At 44.0% G+C, this 17,590-nt stretch overlaps 1 long non-coding RNA gene across 1 annotated transcript; it reads right to left on the minus strand.

The window, feature by feature from the left end:
• Nucleotides 1-3,954: 3,954 nt before the first annotated feature.
• Nucleotides 3,955-16,554, minus strand: LOC119087680. Its single transcript, XR_005091190.1, has 3 exons — nt 16,254-16,554; nt 14,446-14,592; nt 3,955-4,485 (listed from the first exon to the last, which is right to left on the minus strand). It is a non-coding gene; the product is annotated as an uncharacterized LOC119087680 (long non-coding RNA).
• Between the last annotated feature and the right edge of the window lie 1,036 nt (nt 16,555-17,590).

Consider the following 17,590-nt stretch of genomic DNA (forward strand, 5'->3'; position numbering starts at 1 on the left):
CTCAGCATGGCTTTCACTTTTTCTTTGGCTTGTCTTCCTTAATATATTTTATTAACTCTGAGACTTTCATACAGTGTATTTTGATCATAATCACCTCTAACTCCTCCCTCAACTCTTCTCATGAGGAGTTGTAGGCCATTTCCCCACCTAACCACCGAGAGACTAGGAGTTAGACTCCCTAGGAGACAGACAGACAGGAAGTGGGGCCCATGGCTAGGTAATAAAGATGGCGATTTCCCAAGCTTTCCAGCTTCTTCCTCACCCTCCTGACTTGAGACAAAAGCCTACTAATTTAACACAAAGGCTTTGTAGGCTTTTGTCTCCCACCAGCAGGCCCTCTGCTGATGGACTGGCTTAACAAGTTCAAGGCTGCTCAAGACGGGTCACGGGACATTCTTGGCTATACAACCAATCTAGCTTTTTTCAAAATGACCAGCCCTAAGTTAGGGGAGGAAAGTTCTTCAGAGGCTTTAAAACCCCTGGCCCTCAAGAAAAGACTGGGTTTTAAGGCTTTCTGAGGCCCACCAACCCCAACCCCACCTTTGCAGAGGGTCTTTTTCCCTGAGTGTCCACTGCAAGGCCTGTGCTTCCTCACCCCCAATAAACATCTTTCTTTAACTGTTAATTCTGTCTGTGGTGTTTGAGATTTCTCTGCGGCCACCTGTTTTACTCCAGATTATTCCTGCCTTTTAACTCTTTAACTGGTGGGGAAAATGAACCCAATCAGGACCCCCTAGAGACTGTATCACCACACCTTCCAACTTCTTCTTTTTATGACTTACCAAGTTCACTTTGTGCTGCCCATATATTCATGAGTGTGGGGCTATCCACTGGAGGACAAGTGACCTACCCGTGACCACACCACTAAAGAAAACTGAAGAACTACTGATAGAGCTAGGGATGCGGGACCTGATTGAAAATGTTGAATAGGCTGGTGCAGGCAACCAAAGCTGCTCTGAGTTCAGGAATGCAGAAGCCCTGTTGTGTTCAGAAGACACAGTTTCGTTATGGCCCTCCCTGACCTTTGGCTATTACAATCTTCCTGTTCCCCCTTCCAAGATGGTCTCTGAACCTTGATGGGGAAGTGGGGGTTGTTATAGATGTCCTATTTGCAGCTGAGCATAGGAATGACCTTTTTTTTTTTTTTTTTTCTTTTCCACCTAGTCTCCATTTCCTCCAGGTAGCTGCTGAGATTTATAGTTTGCCTGACCTGGGATTTTTCTTTTAAACTCTAATGAATTGTCCTTGATAAAAACAACAAAACTCCATGGCACTGCTTCCCATGGTCCAGCTTCTCAGAGGCTCAAGGCCCTTTGTAGGGATACTGAAAGGTCTCTGTGCCTAGTCCCCTAAGGGTGTGCACTCATGGCTTCTTGTGATACACAAATAAAGCTTGCCTGGAGATCAGAGCGTGGAGCTAGCCACTTGAGGACAGGCAGTGGTGGCACTCACCTTTAATCCCAGCATTTGGGAGGAGGAAACAGGAAGTGATATGGCTGGACAGAGAGAGGAAGTGATAAGGCAGGGTGGAGACAGGAGCTCAGCCCATTCAGTCTGAGGACTCCTAGAGGTAGGAAGTCTTTCTAGTGGCTGGCTGCTCTGCTTCTCTTATCTTTCAGCTTTCACCCTGATATCTTTATTATTAAGACCAATTAGAATTCCCACTATTGCTTCTTAAGCTATAGCACAAAACATTTGTCCTACCTCCAATGAGCAATTTCAAGGTGCACCTGCCTTACCTACAGCACAGCAATCCCCAGCTCCAGGAACCACTCTTCTCAGACAGGCCAGCCCAGGAGCTTCAGTAACCGCTCTGACTTCTCCTTGAAATTCTCTTAGTAGCTCTTGTAATCTCTAGGACACGTGGGTACAGAATATCTTACTGGCAGAGATAAAGACCTTGGATTTATAATCAAGAGGCCTGAGTTCAAGTCCTCTCTGATAATTTACTTATATAAGTAATTTTGATCAACTCATTCACTTAACTCCTTGAAATATTAGTTTTCTCATCCCTAAAAACAATCCCACTATCAAACATGGTCAACTCTCATGCCTTTAGACTCTACATCTACTGATTTAGTCAACCACAAACTTAAACATTTAGGGAAAAAAATGTATAAGTCTGGTATAGTGATATATGCTCATAATCCCAGCACTGCGGAAGCTGAGGCAAGAGGATTGTTGTGGCCAATCTGGTCTATGTAGCAAGGTCCTATTTCAAGTAACTAAAAGAAATGAAAACATGTACAGGTTTTTTATCTTGCCATTCTTCTCTAAATTACAACATAACTGAGAAGACAAGCAGACGCCATAACAGGCTGCTCAGTCTTCTCTCAGAGATCAGGCCTCAATTTCAGTTTCCTGAGACTGGACAAGCAGTTTCTGGGAAAGCCATGAACAAAGGACAATCAATCTCTAACACCTCCGACAGCAAGGACAAGGAGGCTGGTACATGGAGTACCATCCAGGCCAGGCCAGGCCTGGGCCACAGTCAGCAAGCTCAAGGTGATAATCAAATAAAGACAACGCCTAGGACTTGTCCATTCCAGGCCCCAAATGGAAAACTGTAGCCTTAGCCAACCCCTACTAGCGCTAGCCAATTAGAATGTACTAATATGATTGCCACTTGCTGAAGCCAATTAAATCCAAGATGTCCTAACTACCCTAGGAACTCTCTTTAGCTATGCTTAAAAGGAGCCTGCCAGCTCCTCTCAGGGTCATCACCATTTTGCCTTTGTGTGGGATAGCTGGCCACAGCATGCTGGAAGCTTTCTCAAGACAAACACTCTTGGGGCTGCAGAGATGGCTCAGAGGTTAAGAGCACCGACTGTTCTTCCAGAGGTCCTGAGTTCAATTCCCAGCACCCATATGGTGGCTCACAACCATCTGTAATGAGATCTGGTACCCTCTTCTGTGTACATAATAAATAAATAAATAAATAAATAAATAAATAAATAAATAAATAAATAAATAAATAAATTTTACCGGGCAGTGGTGGCACACGCCTTCAATCCCAGCACTTGGGAGGCAGACCCAGGCGGATTTCTGTGAGTTTGAGGCCAGCCTGGACTACCAAGTGAATTCCAGGAAAAGGCGCAAAGCTACACAGAGAAACCCTGTCTCAAAAAAACAAACAACAACAACAAAAAAGATAAACACTCTTATTGATTGCATACATGGATGGTGGTCTTTTGCAAGACTTCTCCAGGACCCTAACAATAACAAGTGTTTATAAAGCATTTACATCATACCTCATATTAAAAGTAATCCAGAGAGATAAGTTCTAGGATATAGGAAGATATGCATAGGCCAAATGCAAACACAATACAATTTTATATAAGGGACTGAGAATCTACAGGTTTGGCCAACTTTAGGGGTCCCAAACTCAGGCCACTAAGGATACTAAGAGTATATTTCATAAAATTAGCAGAAAAAGCAAAGGTAACACACTGAAAATTTGTATAAGCTGGACCTGGTGGCACAAGCCTGGAATCCTAGCTACCAAGCAAGATGTAGTAGAAGGATTCTAAATTGTCATGGCTAATCTTTGTTGTCAACCTGACACACCTGGGAAGAAGAAATCTTAGTTGAAGAATTGTATCCATCAGATTGACCTGTAGGGATATCCACAGGGCATTTTCTTGATTGCTAATTGACATAGGGCCCAGGCCACTCTGGGGCATTATCATCCATAGGTGGGTGCGCCTAGCCTGTGTAAGAAAAGCAGCTGAACATAAGCCTGGGAGCAAGCCAGTGCTTTCTTCCATGGTTTCTGCCTCAAGTTCCCACCCTGCTGGCAATTCCTTCCCTGACTTCCTTCAGTGATGGACTGTAACCTGTAGCACGAAACAAACCCTTTCCTCCCAAAGTTGTTTTTGGTCATGGTGTGTACCATAGAAATAAAAAGCAAACTAGGACACAAGTTAAGGTCTGCTGAGTGAGTTCAAGGCCAACCTGGATATTTTAATACAACTTTGATCAAATTAAGAAACAAAAAAAAAGGGAAGGGGAAAATAATGTAATTGTATTTTAATTTTGAAGAAAAAACTAATTTTATAAAAAAGTAGAAAGAAATCTGGAGATGTAAGTCAATGATAGATGCTTGTTTGAACGTGCAAGACCCTGAGTTTAATCCTCACTATCACAAGCACAAAAACAAAAAGTTATGTAAACTAAAAACCATTGGCCTGGGCTAGTGCATAGGATATACTTCATGAGCTAACTCATGATCTATTAAGACTGGGGCAACATCTCAAGAATTAATTGTCATAACTGCTTACAAACTAGGTTGAGAAGGATGCTGGGTTCACTGAGAAAAAACAATCGTTGAGTAGAAATACCTGCTGCAATTCTGAAAGGTTGTTGGCATCAGAAGGGCATTGATTAGTAAGGAGGGTGCCACTGATGTCACATGTTTGTCATTACTCTTCTCGACAGGTAGGTGTTGTGATTAGCATCATTATGTCAGATGGCATCTGCAGCAACCTTAAAAAGACAAGGACAGTTTATTGAAGCAGCAACAGGATAGCAGCCCAAGGAGAATGTGACTTGAAGAAGCAAGGAACTTACTTTGTTGCAGTAGGAGTTTGTTTCCCAAACAGCAAAGCCCATAAAGGACCTTTACTGGCTGGAACTAGAGGTCTACATAGAGCACCCCTGCTCCATGGGGAGAGTTCCTCCCTATCCACCTTGCCTCCTGCCTTGCAGAACAATCTTATCTACTCTGCTGGTGTCAGTCTTCTTCATGATCTCTGTAGCCTAGATCTCCTAAGCCCTGTTCTTGTCAATCCAAGTGGGACCTATAACTTGAAGGTCTATATGGGACCAAGTGCCAGGTTAAAAGCAGAAGACATCTCTGATGACTTTGTGCAGAAAAAAGAGACTGTCTTATATATATATATATATATATATATATATATATATATATATATATATATATATAAGTTCACAGAATCTGAAAGACAATCAAGAACAGTCAAGAACAATGTCGAAGACCACTCCACAGAACTGGGACCAGTGGACAAAAGGGTAGAATCTTGGGCCATTAACACCACTTACAGGATAGGCTGCAGCCCATGTAGCTGTCACTCCAGCCTCTACTGGCTGTGGAAGACACTGCCACTGCTTCTCTCGGCTGACTGGATTCTCAGAGCCTATTGATCCTTTTTTTTTTTTGGTTTTTCGAGACAGGGTTTCTCTGTGTAGCTTTACGCCTTTTCCTGGAACTCACTTGGTAGCCCAGGCTGGCCTCGAACTCACAGAGATCCACCTGCCTCTGCCTCCCGAGTGCTGGGATTAAAGGCGTGCACCACCACCACCACCACCACCACCACCACCACCACCACCACCACCCCCCGGCTGAGCCTATTGATTCTTTATGGCACTAGTTTCTAAGCCAAAGTCAGAAGGAAAAGCAACTAAAAGACACATGTGAAGTGAGACACCCAAGCCTTGGACTTTAGGAAATTTGAGAGTCTCAAATGTTTAGCCTTATGGTAGGACATAGGCTCTGACACATTAGTTGGGGGGGGGGGATTAAATGCTTAGATCCATTTTGGGTTACAGTGCTATAGTAATAACAACATGTAGGAGTCAGATAGCATCAAGTCATCTATGTGCCAATCCCACACACTGACAGTTAGACCATCAAGTGAACCACAGGGAAAAAAAAAGTAAAACCAAAAACAAACTGAATTTCCACTTCTTTGCTCCAACAGAGACTTCAAATTCACTGGGCAACCTTTTTTAACTCTATACCTTCAGATTATTCTCTTACTTTCATTCTCCTAGCCATCAGCCAGAACCTTGATTGTCACTGTCACTCATTTCTTTCTCTGCTTCACTCCTGAAGCAGACCACATCCTGCAACCACAGACCAAATCAGGCAGACTGTCTCCAGCGACCCTTACTTGGCTTTCTCTCTTTCCCACTGTGGCCTATGCACCAATCCTCAACTAACTCTGCCTTGATACTAGATCAGTCTTTTAACTGGCCTTCATTCTGCATCATCTCTAGTCTATACATTGACACATCCATCATCTCTCCATCCACCCAGTCATCCATCCATGCATCCATCATTCATCTACACACGAGCAACTAGCTTTCTACTCAGCCAGTCAGCCAGTTAGCCAGCCAGTCGGCAAACCACCCACCCACCCAGCCAGCAACACTATCCATTCATCTACCATTCCAACTTATACTACTGAATGAATTGCTATGTGCTAGACATCATAACTACTATAATAAACAAGTCCCTGGCAGACATGATGGACACTAATAAAACAGTTCCCCCCCCTAATAAATATATAATCAAAGGTGCTATGAAAGAAAATTACAGGGTACGATGAGAGCATCACAATGGGGCCCTGCATTGGTGAAGAGGCCAGGGAAGCTATCTGTAAAGAGATGACCTTTGAGGAAGGGTGAAATGATGGAGGAGATAACCTGACCTAGGTGGGTGGGGCTAAGATCTTCTAACCAAAAGAAACAGTGAGTAGGGATGCTGTCAGGGAGGAAAAAGCAGGGCACATTTGGGAAGTCAAAAGTTTGATATGACAGAGGAGTCTATCCTTTGTATTATAATTCCAGAACTGGGCAGCATGCCTGGTATACAATAGGGATTTCAATAGTTTGCTGAAGGAGAAAATGGATGGATAGGTGGATGGATGAGAGAGATATATGGACAAAGAGCTGAAGCTGTAATTACCAGCACAACCTACAACTGAGAGGCAGAGCTACAGCCTCCCTGCTAGTCTGCCACCTCTAATCTCTACCTCACCTTACAGCCACTTATGCCACCCAGGCACTTATCACATTGTATATAATTGACTGGTTATTGTCTCCTCTTCCCCCATAATGACTGTCATAGGCCTTTGCCTTGTTTACCAATAGAGTCCCAGCACCCAGCCCATGGCCTGCACAGAGGAAGTGTTGCATATAAATATTTAATGAGTTGGTAGGCATCAAAGTCAGGAGGGCAGGGGAGGGTGGAGTTGAGAGTGAGTAACAGGAGTCAGCTGCCAGCACAGGAGGGGCTGAAAGCCAAGTGGAGCACACACATGCCAGTGGCATTCAGCATTCATGTCTGGAGACAAGCCCAGAGCCTGCAGGTGAGCAAGGAAGCAGGTGCAAAGGACTCAAGGAGGAGCCACAGGGTGGGCCCACGCCATCCAGGGTCTGGCATCCTCTGGCTGCTCTACAGGGCCTGGTTTATAGCTTTCAGGTCATTCCATGGCCTCCAGGAAGCTTCACCCTCGACATTTAACCTTCTGCACAGACAGGGAGGGGGTGGATTGTGTATGTACATACACACATACATGTGCAGGCCCAATTTCCCCCACACCCATGTATGAATGTCCTGTTCCTCTTGACCTGTGCTGCTACTGCCCAGCCCAGTGACTGGCCTTTTGGAGGAGTCAACAAGAATATACTAGAGAAGCTTGAGCTATGTATGGACCAGTAGCCAGTCCAGCTGGATAGAGAGGCCCTAGACAAACAGAACCTTGCTGGGAAAGATAGTAACCCCAGGTCTTATGGATGGTTGTGACTTGTCTGAATGATTCCTGTTGGCTTGCTGGAAACTAGATTTCCTGCACAGCCTATTCTGGTCCTCTTGTTGTGACTTAATGCCCTTCAAAATTATCAGGCCCACCCATTTCATTCTGCCCATTTGGCTGCTTGTTTCTGCAAAGACTACACCAACTCTTCATGTGAGGTTTAGTAAATATTTACTGAGTCCCTAGTATGTCCTGGATACTAAGTCACTATACAGAGTTCTATTATTTTTTGTTTGTTTGTTTGCTTATTTATTTATTTATTTATTTATTTATTTATGCAGAGTCTCACTATTTGGCCCAGGCTGGCATGATGGCACAATCCTTCTGCCTTAGCTTCCCTTGAGGCTGAGGTTACAAGTACGATCCACGGTACCCTGCCTGTACTATTGAATCTCAACATTTCCCTAAATGTATTTCCTCATAGATGAGAATGACTAACGAACAAGAACTGGAGGTATTTAGGTCAGAGATGCCACTAATTAATTGCTTCCGAAATGCACAGCCATGTGGTCCTTCCTAGGAGCTAGACACAAACACCAACTTGGCCCCATTTGCAGGGATGATGAAGCCCTAGGGCATCATGTTGGCACCACCACTTGCTCACTTTGCACACGGCCACTCCTCACTCTTGTCAAGGATCCTAGTCCTTGGACCTCATCATTTTATACTACTGAGCTTTCCAAGGATAGTGATAAAACCAAGCCAGTCCTGGGCAAACCCGAGAGAGTTGGTCCAACTCAAGGCTGTCTTCTTTGTTGCAATACGTTCCAGAAGAGGCAGCTTGGCCTGTCAGAGAGGGAGAGGCAGTACCTGCTGCACAAAGGAAACAGCTCTCAGACCAGGCACTCGGCCAAGCCCAGTTCCCTAGATCCAGGCCATGCAAACCTTGGGGCCTGCTGACTCAGCCACACCTGGGGCTGCCAAGTCAGTCATCCGAGCAGCAACAGGAAGAGCAGCTTTGAGCTCTGGAGAGTGGAGACAGACCCGCCACTCGGGTTTATTGCTGAGTGCCTCACTATAGCACAGGCCACTGCTGAGACAAGCTCAGTAAGGAATATGTAAGTGGTAATCCAAGTCTTTCTCTCTAGTCAGAGGCTTAGAGTAAACCCTTGAAGCCTGGCCTCATGTGCCACCCTCCTCAATTCTCCTTCCCTGGCCTTAAGCCTCATTAACAATCCTCTCCCATCCCTACCTCAAGGGTCAGCCTAGAAAATCCCTGTTGTCTAAAACCCAGGCTACCTTCATCGGCATACGCTATCGGGACTCTTCAAGGCTCTGCCCAGACCCCTTTTGGCCAGTATCCAACAATATCCCACTGCCCTTTACCTCTGAAGTAACCTTGCCTTGTGTCAGTCAAACCTCCTGTGGCCCAGGGCTGGGATTTTCACATCCTGGTCAGGCCTCTAGTGTGAGGCAGGCTTCCTTATTCTTGGTTTGAGGATCTGCTTTCCAGGCTAAGCAGCTCTAAGAGCTGCACGTTGACTTTTCCGAACCTCTAGGCTGGCTTCATCTGTAGGTTTTATCCCAACTCCCACCCAGCTGCACCCTCAAGGTCAGTCACACTTAGCCAGGTGAAAAGGTGAAAATGAGGCACCAAGGAAAATGCTAATCTTTCCTCTTCCTAATCAACACATTTACCACCAGCTAGCTGGTTCCCACACCCTCATCCCCCACCCCCAAGCTCTGTAGGAGGATGCAGTAGAAAGAGCAGAAACAGTTGGTAGCCTCACAGCTTCAGAGGTGGGAGGAACAAGGTGGGTCACTGAACCCTGCTTCTCATTTGTGTGGGACTCTTGCTCTACTATGCACACCAAGGGGCTTGGACTTCTGCTCAGCTCTGCCTGGATGGGTGTTCCTTGCTTTTCTTGTGGCCAACTGATATTTAGGAAAGGCCCCTCCCCCTACACCCCATATTCATCTCTTTGAAGGAAACAGCTCCTCGTGGTATGTGTTGTAATCCAATGCTGGATTCTGGCAAGCCAACCCTATTGGAACTACTGAGAGTTGGGGTGACATCTCCCTCCCATAGTGTTACTCCATCCCTAGCTGTACCAATCAGGATCCCAACATTGTTCACTCAAGTTAAGACAATGTGAGGCAGTGTCTTAGTTGCTGTTCTAGTGCTAGGAAGAGACACCATGACCAAGGCAATTTAGACAGGAACACATTTAATTGGGGGCTTGCTTACAGTTTCAGAGGGTGAGTCTATGATCATCATGGCTGGAAACAGGGTTGCAGACAGGTAGCATGCTGCTGGAGCCATAGCTGAGAGCTTACACTCCGATCCACAAGCACTCAGCAGAGAGACAGAGACAGAGACAGAGAGAAACAAAGACAGAGAGACAGAGACAGAGAGAAACAGAGACAGATTTGGACTGGTGTAGGCTTTTGAAACCCCCCCCCCCCCCCCCCCCCGACACACACACACCTTCAACAAGCCCATACCACCTAATCTTTCCTAAAGAATCTACCAACTGTGAACCAAATATTCAAATACATGAGTCTATGGGGGCCATTCTCATTCAAACCACCGTAGGTAGATTTCTTTTCAAAGGGACTATTGATCAAGTTGAGGGCAGAATATAATGAAAGCTCAGTGACCTGCCTGAAGTAGCAAGTCTAAAACTAGAGAATACTGGTTACAAAACCTAGAAAGTGGGTTAGTGTACTGGAAATGGGCTATTGCCTGGGTGGTCCTACCAACCCTACCACTCAGAGTCAGAAGCCAGTGCTAAGGTGGATCGAGGCAGGGGAAGGCTATCCAGTAGTTTCCTAGACCAGCTCCCATGGGTGCAAGCTGGGCGCCAGGGGCTGTAGAGCAGGAAGGCTGAGTTTCTGTCATCAGATCCTAAAGCTGAGTGGGATGAAGGAAGTGAGAAATCTGAGGGTTTATGATTCAGAATGTGACTGGCTAAGGCAGGAAGCCTAGATGGAGTGCGAAGGAAGCCTAGGAGGGTCCCTACCTATGAGAGGAATGCCTGGGGCTTACTACAGTTGGCCTGCAGCTGTGGTCTGGCCATGTCACTCTCCAAGATTTCTTTATTGCTCCAGGCTGAGGACCCATTTTCTTACAGAGAGCACCTATGTGACTGGACTCTCTGTCCTTATCAGAGCAGATGGTGACTCTGAGCAGCTGAAGTTTCTTTGGGCCTGGAGCCTTGTTCTAGACGTCTATTCAGCAATTCAAACCTCATGTGTCTCAAAGTAGAAGGTGTATAGAACTCCCCCCAGGGTCCTGTTATAATGATGGTACTGATCCAGCAGGTCCTGGTGGTATGGGAGATCCTGTTTCCAACAAACTCCCTGATGGTACTGATGCTTCCTGGCCACAAGCCACACTCAAGTAGTTACCCTAGTAGTTCTCTAACTAGATAGAATCTGAACCACTTGGAGCTTTGAGGGAGTAAAATGCAACCAGTGTAGGATACCAGGCCAAGCTACAGCTAATGAACCTTTGATAGCGATCCTTGCAGGAACCCTCCTTCTTGGGTGTCCATTAATGCCCTTTTGCCTCCTTCCTCCTAGTCTGTCTTGATAGCACAGAGAGACCTGGCCCCCAGGCTTGGAACACAATTGTTTTTCATATGAAATCGACAAACATACTCTGCCTGCCCACTGACAATTAAAGGGTCTGAAGTCCAACTCTCTGACTGGCCCAAGACAGTGAGAAGGGTGAAAATGAAATGAAGGAAGCCCAGAAGTAGGTGGCAAGAGCATCTAATATCCTCTTCCACATCACTGAACCCCAGGTGGGATGCAGAGGAAGGCTTTTAAGGCTCCTTCCAGGTCTCTGCTCAACAATGCCAGAGCATCACCACTGTCCTAACAGCCTTCTGAAATAGGTTCTTCTTGGATTTGGTTCAGTCCAAGGCTTTTGCTGGGTGACCCAACTTGATGCCATGGATCTCCCATGATACCTCTTGTCACCTTCTAACTCTGGTTTCTCTCCTCCAAAGCTCCAGTTCAGTGATGACACTGGTAGTCCCCATTACCAAGAGCAGGGTTGACATGCAATGGTCCACAGGCCAGATTCACTCAGCCACTACTAAAAGCACAGGTACGAGGTGTGCTTGCACTTTGAAAATTTCACATTCTATTATCTTTGAACCTCAAATGTTATTGCTAATTTATTGTGTATTATATAGCTCTAATTATTATTATTACTATTATCATTATTACTATTGTTGTGGCATTTAAACGCATGCTTTTTAGTTTACAACTCTAAAAATACCCAAAACTTGTACTTGAGAAAAGGAAAATTTGGCTTTATCAATTTTTTTCTTTCTTTTCTTTTCTTTTTTTTTTTTGTTTGTTTGTTTTTTTGAAACAGAGTTTCTCTGTGTAGCCCTGGATGTCCTGGATCACTTTGTAGACCAGGTTGGCCCCAGGTTGGCCTCAAATTCACAGAGATCTGCCTGCCTCTGCCTCACGAGTGCTGGGATTAAAGGTTTGCACCACTACACCCTGCTTAATCAAGATAATTTCTTATGGTGGAACCATTTGTGTATGTGGTGTGTGTGTGTGTGTGTGTGTGTGTGTGTGTGTGTGAAGGCCAGAGGTTGATGCTGGGTTTTCCCCAATTGTTCCACCTTATGTTTTGAGATAGTGTTTCTCAAAAACTGGGAGCTTTCTGTTTTTTTAAAAGATTTATTTATTTATTATGTATACAGTGTTCTGCCTGAATGTATGCCTGCACACCAGAAGAGGGCACCAGATCTCATTACAGATAGTTGTGAGCCACTATGTGGTTGCTGGAAATTGAACTCAGGACCTCTGAAAGAGCAGTCAGTGCTCTTAATCTTTGAGCCATCTCTTCAACCCCTTTCTGATTCTTCTAGCTTGGCTAGTTAAAAAAAAAATTTTTTCAGGGACCCTCCTGTCCACAGCACTACAATTTCAAGAGCATGATGCTGAACCTTGATTAAGTTTAAAAAAATTGTGAATGTGTGTGTGTGTGTGTCTGCATGTGTGCACTGGGTATTGAACTCAGGGCTTCATGCACACTAAGCAAATGATCTACTATTGATTTATACTCTCAGCAACTGTAAAATTTTCTCTCTTTACAAAAAAGATATTGAGGGACTGAGGAGATGGGCTAAGCAGGTAAGAGTGTTACTCTGTAAACAAGAGGACTTGAGTTTATCTCCAGCACTCAGATAAAAATCTGGGCATGCCAGGAGTAGTGACACACACCTTTAATCCCAGCACTCTAGAGGCAGAGGCAGGTGGACCTCTGTGAGTTCAGGGCTAGGCTGGTCTACATAGCTAGTTCCAGGACAGTCAGTGCTACATAGAGAGGCTCAGACCCTATCTCAAAAACAAAAAAAAAAAAAAGAAAGAAAAGCAAAACCCCAAACATAACAAAGCCTTGGTGTGATTTCACATACTTGTAACCCTAGCATTGGAGGGTGGAGAAACTAGTCAGCATAGCCCAAACAGTAAGCTTCCAGTTCTGTGAGAGCTTCTGACTCAACACAATAAAGCAGAGGGTAATCGAGAGAGAAAGCTTGCATCATGCTTTGGCCTCCACGTGTGCATGCATAGGTGTGGTCACTGGTGTATACTCACATGTACCACACGTACACAAGTAAATAAAAAGCAATGTTCATTAAAAAAGAAAAAACAGCATTGTTGATAGCTGCCTCTCAAGAAGCCCACATCTACACTAGGGTGCATGCCATCCTTCCCTAAGCAATTCTCTCTCACACTAATGCCCATGCTTAAAACTATGCCATGGGGGGGCGGGGTTGGGGACTTAGCTCAGTGGTAGAGTGCTTGCCTAACAAGCACAAGGCCCTGGGTTCGGTGCTCAGCTCTGGAAAAAGAAGAAAAAAAAAAGAAAGAAAGAAAAGAAAAAACTATGCTATGGGCTTTTCTTAAGAAACTCCAAGTCAGTTAATAAAATAGAAAGGCAGTGTTGTAACAGCTCTAAGTACTACCAGGACAATCTTCTAGTTTTGGAGGGGAGAAATGCACACTGTTCTATTCCAATTTCTTGGCTAACCACCTAGGTTGAGTAAGTTTACAACTTCCTTTGCCAATTTTTTTTTTCTTTCCAATGGTACTAGGGTTGGACCCAGGCCTCACATACACTAAACCAATTGTTTTGGTTGCTCATCAACTATTTGTTTATGTTATCTATTGCAAAAGACAAGCTAATTTTAGCTATGACAGAGCTGAATAGGACTGATAAGCACTGTTCACTTGTCCCACAGGTGCTAAGCGCTTTGCATATACTGTTCACATTTAATCAACCAAGAGAGAAAGATATCCCTATCTGCACTGTAAAGATAAGGAACTAAGTCTCAGAGAACTAACTTAACCTCACCGGAGAAGTTGAAAGGCCCACAATTTGAGCCTAGCTCTGGTGGTCCACTGCTCTAACCACTGAGCAGCACGGTTACAAGGTTCTTATAATGTGAACTATCTGCAGTTCACTAGCTGACTCATTCACTGAGCAAATATTGTAGGCCCACGGGGCAAGCACCTATCTGCCTGGTGCCCAGGGTACTGGTGAGGTTGCTAGGAGATCATGATAAGCTCTCCCCGTGGTGCTAAGCAGGGGCTGTGCTCCAGACTGATAAGGGACACGGGAGGACAGGAGTGAGTTGCTAGTGGAACCTGGAAGGAGCAGATGAATGGAAAGAACAGCTAACACATGCTGTGGGTTGGGCAGGAGGATGTCCCCAACCTTCTGGGAGGCACCAGAGCTAGACATGAGAATAAACGTGCCAACTCCACTTCCCCACCCCACCTCCTGGCTACTTTCCTATAGACCATGCACAACTGGGGGGCAAAGGACATGGGGGCTTATGGGGCTTACTGAGGGACTCTTCGTGGCTCAGATTCTCTGAGGAGTTTTGGGAAAAAAATAACATGAAAAAGTTACCTAAAAGGATGATGAAAATCGACAGAAAATCCTGTGTTTTTGTACATCAGCACTGGGTTCATGGCACTAGCTGGGTATCCATGTTGTTTAGTGTACAGCAGTATTCATTAACTTGAGACTTGGCCAAAGCAGGTCACCAGTACATATCTGTGGGAGAAGAAATGGGTTAGGGAAGAGTGTCTGAGGTGTCACTTGAATTAATAAGTGAAATAAATGCATTCTTAAATGAAATTACTTTAGAATAGTTTATATCTTCAAATGTATTTTAGAGTTCTAGACTTACAAAAAAATGATTAAATAGAAAGTTCTCGTTTAACCTCTTATTAGTATCTTGTGGCACATCTGTCGCAATTAATGAACCAATATTGGCACATTATATTATTATTGTTATTATTATTTGGTTTTTAGAGACAAGGTTTCTCTATGTATATTTCTGGATGTCCTGGAACTCTATAGACCAGGCTGACCTTGAACTCACAGAGATCCACCTGCCTCTGCCTCCCAGTGCTGGGATTAAAGGCATGTAGCACCACTACCACCTGGTCAATGATACACTATTAAATGAAGTTATACATCATTCAGATTTCCTTCATCTGTTCCCAGGTCCACCCCAGGACTCCATGCTATAGTTCACTGGCAATGCATCTTCTGGGTCTCCCAGAGGGTGATGATTCTTGCTTTCCTTGTTTTGGATGAGCTTGAGTTTTCAGTATCAGTCAACAATATAGTGGAACATTTCTTGTTGGGATTGATTTTAATGTTTTTCAGTGATTAGGAGGAGGAAGACTAAGGACATAATGCACTGTTATCATCACACCATCTCAAAGGGTAGACCACCAACAGTGACTTTCCTGATGGACGTTGGTCCATGGGTTGACTGATGTTACTCAAGGCTGCCTAGTGTGGTTACTCTTTCCCCAAGTTCCATATTCTTTATGACATGGCATACATGAGGACTTGGAAATCCCACTCCATCTTCTTGATGGCCAAATATCTCTATAACTGGTTTGGAATGTTTGGTATGGGATATTTGTTGGTTTCCCCTCATTTATTCATTTGATCATTTTTTTATTAGTGTGGACTTGTGGATATTTTATTCTTTGGCTCTAATTCAATACCATGTTATTCACTTTGTTACTCAAATTTTCCCAGTCTTTGCTACTAAGAACTCTTTCAGTTGGCCCTGTGTTCCTTTGACACTCCACTAACATAGGGCTTTTGTGTGTGGCTTTACTCTGTCATAATCAAGATACTCTAGATGTAACCTGTATGCTTCTGGCCTGAACAGTGGAAGAGCTCTTGCTTCCTTTCTTGGGAAAAGCACTCGAACCTAATTTCTGGGGCTAGCTGTCTGAGTGGTTATCAGGAAGTCATGACTTTTCTCAGGTAAGAGAGCAAGAAAATATATGTGTATGCTAATGAACATATTCATATACACATACATGTGTACATGTAAAGATATATGCATATCCCTATATGTCCATCTGTATCTATAGTAAATGTAAATACACACTGAATCTTGAACTTGAATCTAATCTAGTTCCCTATGGATCATTCTAGTCATTCTAACAGGTGTACAGCAGTACCTCACTATTATTTTACATTTATGTATGTGTTTCTATGCATGTGTACATGTGCTTGATGTATACAGGATCTCACTCTGTATCCCAGATTGGTCTCAGACCTGTGTCAGCTCAGGCATGGGCCACCATGCCATCTCAGTTGTTGCTGTGGTAGTAGCCATGGCTCTTCTGTTTTATATATTTATTTATTTTTATTTAAGTACATCTTTTATTACAGTTACTTACTTATTTAGGAGGGTAAGCACATGCTATGGCAAGCATAGGAAGTGCCTAAGATAAACTCTTGGGAGTCAGTTCTCTCCTTCCACACCACGTAGGTCCCAAGGATCAGTCTCAGGCTGTCTGCTTGGTATCCTCTTTACTCCATTACTTTAGTCTGGCTGTTCTTCGTTTGTTGTTGTTGGTTTTCTTTCTGAGTCAGTTTCAGGTAGCCCAAATCAGCCCAAATGCAATATGTAGCCAAGGCTGGTCTTGAACTCTTGATCTTCTTGTCGTTGCCTCCCAAGTGCTGCAATGATAGGCATGTGCTTTGTTATTGTTTTCATTGACATTTCTGTAATGAAAAAATAGTGTTGGAAATTCTTTTATATACTTATATGCCACTTGTACACATTCTTTCATAAAGTTTCTGTTCCAATATTAGTCCCATTGGAGGAAAAAGTAAAATCCAGTTGGATGTTTTCTTATCGTTGAGTTATTTGTATATTTTGGTATGTCTTAGAGATTATATTCCTATGAAGAGATATCATGACCACAGCAACTCTTATAAAGGAAAACATTTAAATGGGGTGGCTCACTTACAGTTCAGAGGTTCAGTCCATTATTATCATGGTGGGGCATGGTAGTGTGCAGGCAGACATGGTGCTGGAGACATACCCTAGTATCCTACATCTTGATCTGCAGGCAGCAGGAAGTGAACTGTTTCACTGGGTGTGGCCTGCACACATGAGATTTCAAAACCTGCCTCCACAGCGACACACTTCCTCCAACAAGGCCGCAACTCCTAATAGTGCCACTCCCTTTGGGGGGGGGCATTTTCTTTCAAACCACCATATTCTACTCCCTGGCCCCCAAAGGCTTGATGCCATATCATAATACAAAAATGCATTCAGTCCAACTTCAAAAATCTCCATAGTCTATAATAGTCTCAAACTTGTTTCAAAGTCCAATGCCTCTTCTGAATCTTGGCAATCTCTTAACTGTAATCTCCTGTAAAATCACAATCAAAAAGCAGATCATCAGGCAGTGGTGGCGCACACCTTTAATCCCAGCACTGGGGAGGCAGAGCCAGGTGGATCTCTGTGAGTTCAAAGCCAGCCTGGTCTACAGAGTGAGATCCAGGACAGGCACAGAAACTCTGTCTTGAAAAACAAACAAAAATAAAAATAAATAAATAAATAAATAAATAAATAAATGTAGCAAAAAGCAGATCATATACTTCCAATATATATACAGGGTATACATTACCTTTCCAAAATATAGAGAAGGGAGCATAGTGAGGAAATACTGGACCAAAGCAAGAATAAAACCAGCTGCACAAAGTCCAAACTCTCTATCTCTGT

The sequence above is a fragment of the Peromyscus leucopus genome, chromosome 1 (genome assembly GCF_004664715.2).
Source record: "Peromyscus leucopus breed LL Stock chromosome 1, UCI_PerLeu_2.1, whole genome shotgun sequence".
In the NCBI taxonomy this organism is placed as follows: Eukaryota; Metazoa; Chordata; class Mammalia; order Rodentia; family Cricetidae; genus Peromyscus; species Peromyscus leucopus.